The sequence below is a fragment of the Mus musculus genome, chromosome X, assembly GCF_000001635.26.
Source record: "Mus musculus strain C57BL/6J chromosome X, GRCm38.p6 C57BL/6J".
Lineage (NCBI taxonomy): Eukaryota > Metazoa > Chordata > Mammalia > Rodentia > Muridae > Mus > Mus musculus.
This window is the reverse complement of record NC_000086.7, coordinates 33,008,828-33,016,059: the sequence shown is the minus strand read 5'-3', so window position 1 is coordinate 33,016,059 and position 7,232 is coordinate 33,008,828. Positions and strand designations below refer to the sequence as shown.

Sequence of the window (7,232 nt, the reverse complement as noted above, 5' to 3'; positions counted from 1 at the left end):
AACTCAGAGACTCCAGGTCCATCCATTTGCCTAGAAAGGACCCTGATAAAGCTGTCTCTTGTGAGGCTATTCTTGGGGCTAGCAAACACAGAAGTGGATGCTCATAGTCAGCTATTGGATGGATCACAGGGCCCCCAATGGAGGAGCTAGAGAAAGTACCCAAGGAGCTAAAGGAATCTGCAACCCTATAGCTGGAACAGCAATATGAACTAACCAGTACCCCCCAGAGCTCATGTCTCTAGTTGCATATGTATCAGAAGTTGACCTAGTTGGCCGTCAGTGGAAAGAGAGGCCCATTGGTCTTGTAAACTTTATATGCCTAAGTACAGGGGAATGCCAGGGCCAAGAAGTGGGAGGAGGGAGGGGAGTGGGGGGGGGAGGGCATGAGGGGGCTTTTAGGATAGCATTGGAAATGTAAATTAAGAAAATACCTAATTAAAAAAAGAAAAGAGAAAAAATTCAGAGACTGAGAGAAAGTAACATTCACTGCAAAATCAAATTTTACACATTAAAGACAGTAATACAATTAAATAAGCAATAATCATGTATTAGATAAAAAGAAAAACTAGCTTTAAATTATATAATGTCCTCAGAAAACACGAACAATAAAGGGGGAAATGAAATAATTTTAATATTAAGCTGTGGGGCCTAGGAGTTAAAAGATAAGATTGAAATTGATTTTGTTCTATATGTCAGTCTTAAGAAATTTACATACCTATAACCACAGTTCTTTTCCAATAACGTAAAGCCTTAAAGAAGCGGGGGGGGGGGAACCACATCCAATTGAAAGATCAGGGAAAGGTCAGTAAAAATTAGGTTGAAACTAGGTCAAAATGGCAAACAAAGTGCTAGCACATTTCTCCCTTCAAAGTTTCTCCAAAGGAAAGAAAAGGGAATTCGGGTACACAGAACAATTTTATCAGTGTATTGGGGGCTAGGTGTGTTGTGTTTTTAAAACAAATTCCTGAAAGATGAAAAGCAGATGAAAGGGTCACTGAAAGTGACCCGTCCAGCAGGTCCAGTTATTCGAGGGTCTCGAGGGGACCTTCTCCTAAGAACCAAATAGGGGGAGAGAGAGAGACGGAAACCAAGTACAAGAACGACATGGAAGCAGTCTGAGTAGCATCAAGGTCTCTCTGTATTCAGCAAGGCTTAAATGCACAAGCAAAAGGGGAAGTACTTCTCAGCAGGAGGAATGGGGCAGTGGAAATGCACAAGCAAAAGAGGAAGTACTTCTCAGCAGGAGGGGTGGGGCAGTGGAAATTTTTCTTTTGGCAGCTACAAGGGGAAGCAGGAACTTGGTGGTATCAGGTTACATCTTGTGGTCAGGACATCTGACACTGAATTAGGGCTGGAATATTCTGTGGTTTTTCTCAGAATGGTGCATCGGTGGCCCGCTTTGACCCCCTTTTCTTCTTGGGGGGAGAGGCCCAATTCAGAGATCAAGACAATAGAGTTGTCTTAATAACTCCCAACATGAAAGGATTTAAACTAAAGAAATTAACCAAAGGATATAATTATCGCAGAAAAAAATGGAGGATTCCCGGCCAGGTTAAAAAGGTGTTGCAAAGACCATGAAGCCAGAATGAATTGATCACCCTGAGTTCTGTTCTAGTGGAACAGAACTCTAAAACAGTGGAAGGGGATAGGTAGTAGGGAGGGGACTCTTTGCAGGGAGGAAGCTGGTCTCTGGGAAAGGGGAGGGAACTATTATTGCTGAAGCCTTTGGCTGAATCTCAAGGTGGCAAAGGATCTTGGCCTCCAGAGAGCTAAGCTGAAGGACCCGGGAGCACACCAGCAGCACCAGGACACCAGCAACAGTCACTTCATCTGCCCAGTCACGGGCTCACACAACTCTTGCCTCCTGCAGCAGGAGGATCTTTCCTTCTCACCTCTGGCAAGCTCTCCCTGGGCTGGACTCCTTCACCTCTCCTCAGGCTTTTAGCAGAAGTGGCCACAAGGTGTCCGGAGGCCCTCTGGCAGCCACTATCTCTGGCAGTAGGACACTAGAAAGGGCAGGCTAAAAGGTGGGCGTCCTGGAGCAGTGGTGGTGGTGGAGGGGGATGGGACTGAGCCCCTCAGGAGAAACAAAGTAGCAGTGGGAACCCCCGCACAGGGGAAGACAAAGGGGAAGAGTTGGGAGGTGGGATCTGCAGTGAGCAGCAGAACCTGGGGATGTCCTTCAGAGCCAGACTGAGGTTCTGGAAAGAACAAGGTGGAGCCCGGAGGTGGGTACCTGGAAGCAGCCAGGGAAAACAGAGGGGACTGGGGGCAGCAGGCAGGGAAGCTCAGGACACTAAAATGAAGGGAGGAGAGGCACTTTAAAGCTCTTCCTGACTTCCAAACAGATTTGCAACTATCCTATGGGGGCAGGGCTCTAGACTCAGCAGAGCACCTAGTATCTGGGAAAAGAACAGCCAGTCACTGAGGAGAGTCTCTTGTTCCCCTTTTGGGGAATTCCTGATTCTATTGGACACCAGCCAACAGCTTTGCCACTCTCTAGTACTTCCTTCACAGGGGCCCTAGGGAACCGCAGAGACAGCACCACACAACCAGGTGCCAGGGCTGGTTGGAAGAGGCAGAGGAGCAGATCTCCAGCCCTGCCCCAAAGGAACATTGTGGGCTGCAGAATTTCTCATGAGAGGAAAGAAGGAGATGAGCCTATCACACAGTGGAAAGGGACTGTGCTGGATCAGGTGCCTATAAACCCCTCCCTGTACCTGGAGAAATATGATGGGATTGACTGCATGTATGGGCTGGAATTTCACACAGATAAGAGGGTATTGTCCCTAAAGGTTCTTTCTGACAAAGTGGCATCATCTCGAGTCACTGATGCCAGCCTTGCTGATGTCATAATTGGCAAAGCAGTTAATCATCTATTTGAGGGTGAGCATGGCTCTAAGGACGAGTGGAGGGGGATGGTCCTGGGACAAGTGTCTATCTTGGATAGCAACTTTTATATTACTTATAAGAGAGATCCTGTATTATACATGTACCAGCTTCTGGATGATTATAAAGAGGGTGACCTCCTTATTGTGGAGGTGTTCAGTGATCTCCCTCCTTTAGACATCGACCTGGAGCTTGTGGATGGCCTGATAGGAAAACACGTGGAATACACCAAAGATGACCACTCCAGGAGGGTCGGAATGGTCATTCACCAGGTTGAAGCCAAGCCTACTGTACTTCATCAAGTTTGAAGATGATTTCCATATCTATCTCTACGACCTGATAAAACACTTCTAACCATTTGTTACTGCATTATCACAACTACAGAAATAAAGTTAAATTCTTTGGAAATAAAGTTGAAGTTGTAATTTCCAGATGGGCTCAGGTTGCTGCTCTAGAGTGTGTCCTGGGCTCAATGCAAACATACCAGTTGTCCTGAAGAATGCAGGCTTCTGTGGGTATGGCATGCTGTCTGAAGCACTCTGCTGGGTGTGTTTGGTGAGTGGAAAATGGACGGATGGAGCAGCTGTCAATTCAGCCTGTGAGAAAAGTGAGCTAGTATCATAAGCAGTCATCTAAAAATGGAATGGGACTTATCTGGTCTGGTCTTGGTGGGGGAGAGGAGAAGGAACTGGAGATGGGCGGTGGAGGAGGGGGCAGAATGATATGACTGTCCAAAGAGAGGTGGAAGGAAGCCAAAGAGAGAGGGGTGGCAGAGAGAGGCTCCCTGGAAGAGGAATAGAGTGAAGAAAGAAATATAGATTGGGAAGAGGTGTGGAAGCAGGGTGAGGCATGGTGGCACCTTCTGGCTTTCAGGAAAACTAAGGAATTCAGGAAGAAGCATACACACAGCAGTGTAAAGAGGTATACAGCAAGGGTGGGCAGGGTGAGCCAATCAGAGAGGACCCTGAGGAGAGGCTAACGGACCTGGGAATCCAGAAGGACCGATGCATACCTAGTGATGGAGACATTAAAGAGTTAACCCTGGGAGAAGCAATTCCAAGAAGAAAGGCTGTCTCTGGGTGGTGAGAGATAAGGTAGCATGGTGGGTAGGTTTGGGGTGTGGGGAGCACGAAGGCCCAGGGAAAAAATGGCCTTGTGAGGGCATGCAGGTGCACTGAAGGGACACTAAAGGCCATTTCAACAGGGACTACTTGGACAGTTTCAACCACAAATCAACATTGAATATATCTCAGGCCTTTCTTTTTTCAGAGTCTGTGATAGCCAGCAGCCTGAAAAAGCTAGTAAGAGTTCCTAGCTTGCTCTGGGCAAAGGACAAGTACTTTTTTCTGGGAAATGGTCCCTTACTGGATCCAGGAATAGCAGTCTTGTCACTGTCCTTTTGCTGCTGGCATTGTCCTTGCCTTCATAGGGGGGGAGGGGACGTCTGCTGATTGTGCCTCAAGTCTCCATGATATAGAGTGAACTTGCCTGTTCATGTTCTGTCACAGCTGCCTGAAGCCACAGGTGGCTCCATTCCTTGCCCAGGCAAAGGGAAGCTGCCCTTTCTGGTTAGACTCCCTACAAAACCTATAGCTCCTGACACCTTCTAGGTACCTTTTATTCAAACAAGTTTTCCCTTTCTTCTAAAACTGAGAGCTAACCCTGAAGGAAATGTGTGTACCTCTCTGAAATGGAAACTTATGGGTTCTTTGGACAGTCAGTTGTGTTGCATGGTGTTTGTCTAAGGCAAACAAATGAAAGAACATTTTACTGAAGCTGACACAGGTGAAAGGATGTTCTGCTAAACAAGCACATAAAAGAATGATGTGTGATGAGGGACTCTTCACTAATGAAATATGTGTGTTTGTCTGCCTTACATTTTGTAGTTAGACTTTGTTTGTTGGGAATCTATGGGGAGAAACTCACTGGAGAACTTCTGGTGGTGTCCTTTGGCTTCTTAACACTTCTGAGGACTCCAACTGATGGTCACAGTTATGTCAGCTGAGGGAGACTCATGCTGAGACAAGAAACATGCTGTGGCAAGGCCCATAGACATGTGATGTTTGGAGGAATTATAAGAAGGGCTAGATGGACAGGGAAGGTGGCTGAACTAGGCTTACTTACATAGCTAAACACTTATTGATCTTGTGACTTTGCTGATGGTATTTTCTGGAGAGAGGCACAGTGGGGAACTTTCCTTGGGGTTCTCTTGGTCCTGGTCCCTCTTGCTGACTCATGCCAAGGGTGAAGCCTGGCTCTCCCTTCTAATTAGTGTCACTGATACTGATTCAGGTTTGCTAGCCCAACTCTATAGAACTGGACTGCTGGTTTATCCATGAAGTGTTTGGGAGTAGACTGAGGTGCAGTTGCTGACCTGTGAACTGAACTACTGATTTCCAGAAAATATAGATGGAAGTTGCTCCAAAGAACTATTCCTAAACAGGTGCACTTCCCCTGTATCCTTTCTTTTCTGCTACCACTGCTGGGTGGTGGTCTAATAGGGCGGTTAAGGTATTTATTAATCAGGCTCTTAAAAAAATAAAGTTATATCTCCCTTTAGGGAAGGGGACTATAAATACAAAAGGGCTATGGCTGTGAACCGTGGCTTTGTCCAACTAATTCCTTTGACTGTATACTGCTGATTGTAAAGGTTTGCTTCCTGCGAAGAAGACTTGTCAATGCCAGCCAAGTGCCTCAGTGCTCTGCCATATATATATTTATGTGAAGTCCAGGCCGTGAGTCTCTGTCCTCATGCTTTCTTTGTTTTCCTTTCCTATGCTTCCAAACCACTCTGAGGACTGTGTGTTTTCTTCCCTCCTTTAGCAAACTTTGTTATTGCCTTATAAAAGAAGAACGTTTCTTGTTCCTGCTGCTGAGTTCTTCCGAAAGCCACACATGGAAGAAGCAAGTGTCTTCCAGACATTGAAAGAAGGTGTCAAATCTTGTTGATGCTCACTACCTACCAAGCATTGACTCAATAAGTTCATTGCATCAAAAATGACAAAAGACCAGCACACCTCACCAGGGCAGCTGTAGTCTTCTTTTCTATATCATGTGTTTTTGCTAAACCAACACCAGCAGTTCCTCTTTCACAGACCCATTTCTGCTAGCTTAGATCGGTATTTTTGGCATTAGTGTTTTGTTGTATTTAGCATCCAATTTGACTTTTTTTAATTTTAATTTTATTTATTTTTCAAGTATTCACTTTACTTCCTTCTCCCTACTTACCTTCTTTGTCCCTCCTTCCCTCCCACAATTCTCCCACTTCCCTTTCTCCTCTGAGTGACTGGGGGCCCATTGCATATCCCTCTATCCTGGCACTTCAAGTCTCTGGGAGGCTATGTGCATCCTCTCCTTCTAAGGCCAAACAAGGCAGTCCAACTAGAAAAAAAGATAATCCATGGACAGGCAACAGCTTTGTGGGTAGGTCCAGATGCAATTGTTTGGGACACACATAAAGGTCAAACTGCACATCTGCTAGATATATGTGGGAAGGCCTAGGCTCAGCCCGTATATGTTCTTTGGTTGGCGGTTCAGACTCCAAGATCCTCAAGGGTGCAGGTTAGTTGATTGTGTTTGTCTCATTGGGGAGTTTCTATACTCTTTGGCCCACAATCCTTTCCCATATAAATCCATGAGAGTCCCCAAACTCCAGTCATTGTTTGGCTGTGGGTTTCTCTATCTGTCTTAGTAAGCTGATGGTGGAGCCTCTCAGAGAATAATATGCTCCTGTCATGTATGTATATCCTTTTAGGATTTTTTTTACCTCATTCAGGATGATATACTTAAGTTCCATCCATTCTGGCTACTACAAATAAAACTGCTTTAATCATTGCAGACCAAGTGTCTTTATGGGATGTTGGAGCATCTTTCAGGTAAATAAGTAGGAGTGTTATTGCTGGGTCTTGAGATAGAGCTATTGCAAGTTTTCTGAGAAGCTGCCAAATTGATTTCTAGAGATTGTACAAGTTTGCACTCCTACTAGCAATCAAGGAATGTTCCCCTTGTTCAATATCTTTGCCAGTATGTGCTATCTCTTGACTTTTTGATCTTACCATTTCTGATGGATATAAATGAACCTCAGAGATGTTGTGATTTGCCTTTCCCTGATGACTAAGGACTTTGACCATTTCTTTAAGTGCTTCTTGGCCATTTGATATTTCTCTTTTGAGAATTTTCTGTTTAGCTCTGCACCCCATATTTCAATTGAGTTATTTTGTTATTTGTGAATGTGGATATTATTCCTCTCTCAGATGTAGGGTTGGTGTAGGCCCTTTTCCCATCTATAGGCTGCCGATTTGCCATTTGACACTGTTCTTTGCCTTACAAAAGCTTTTCAGTTT

The 7,232-nt window shown here is 45.2% G+C and overlaps 1 pseudogene; it reads left to right on the top strand.

The window, feature by feature from the left end:
* Nucleotides 1-2,175: 2,175 nt before the first annotated feature.
* Nucleotides 2,176-3,243, top strand: Gm2161 (annotated as a pseudogene).
* The last annotated feature ends 3,989 nt before the right edge of the window (nucleotides 3,244-7,232 follow it).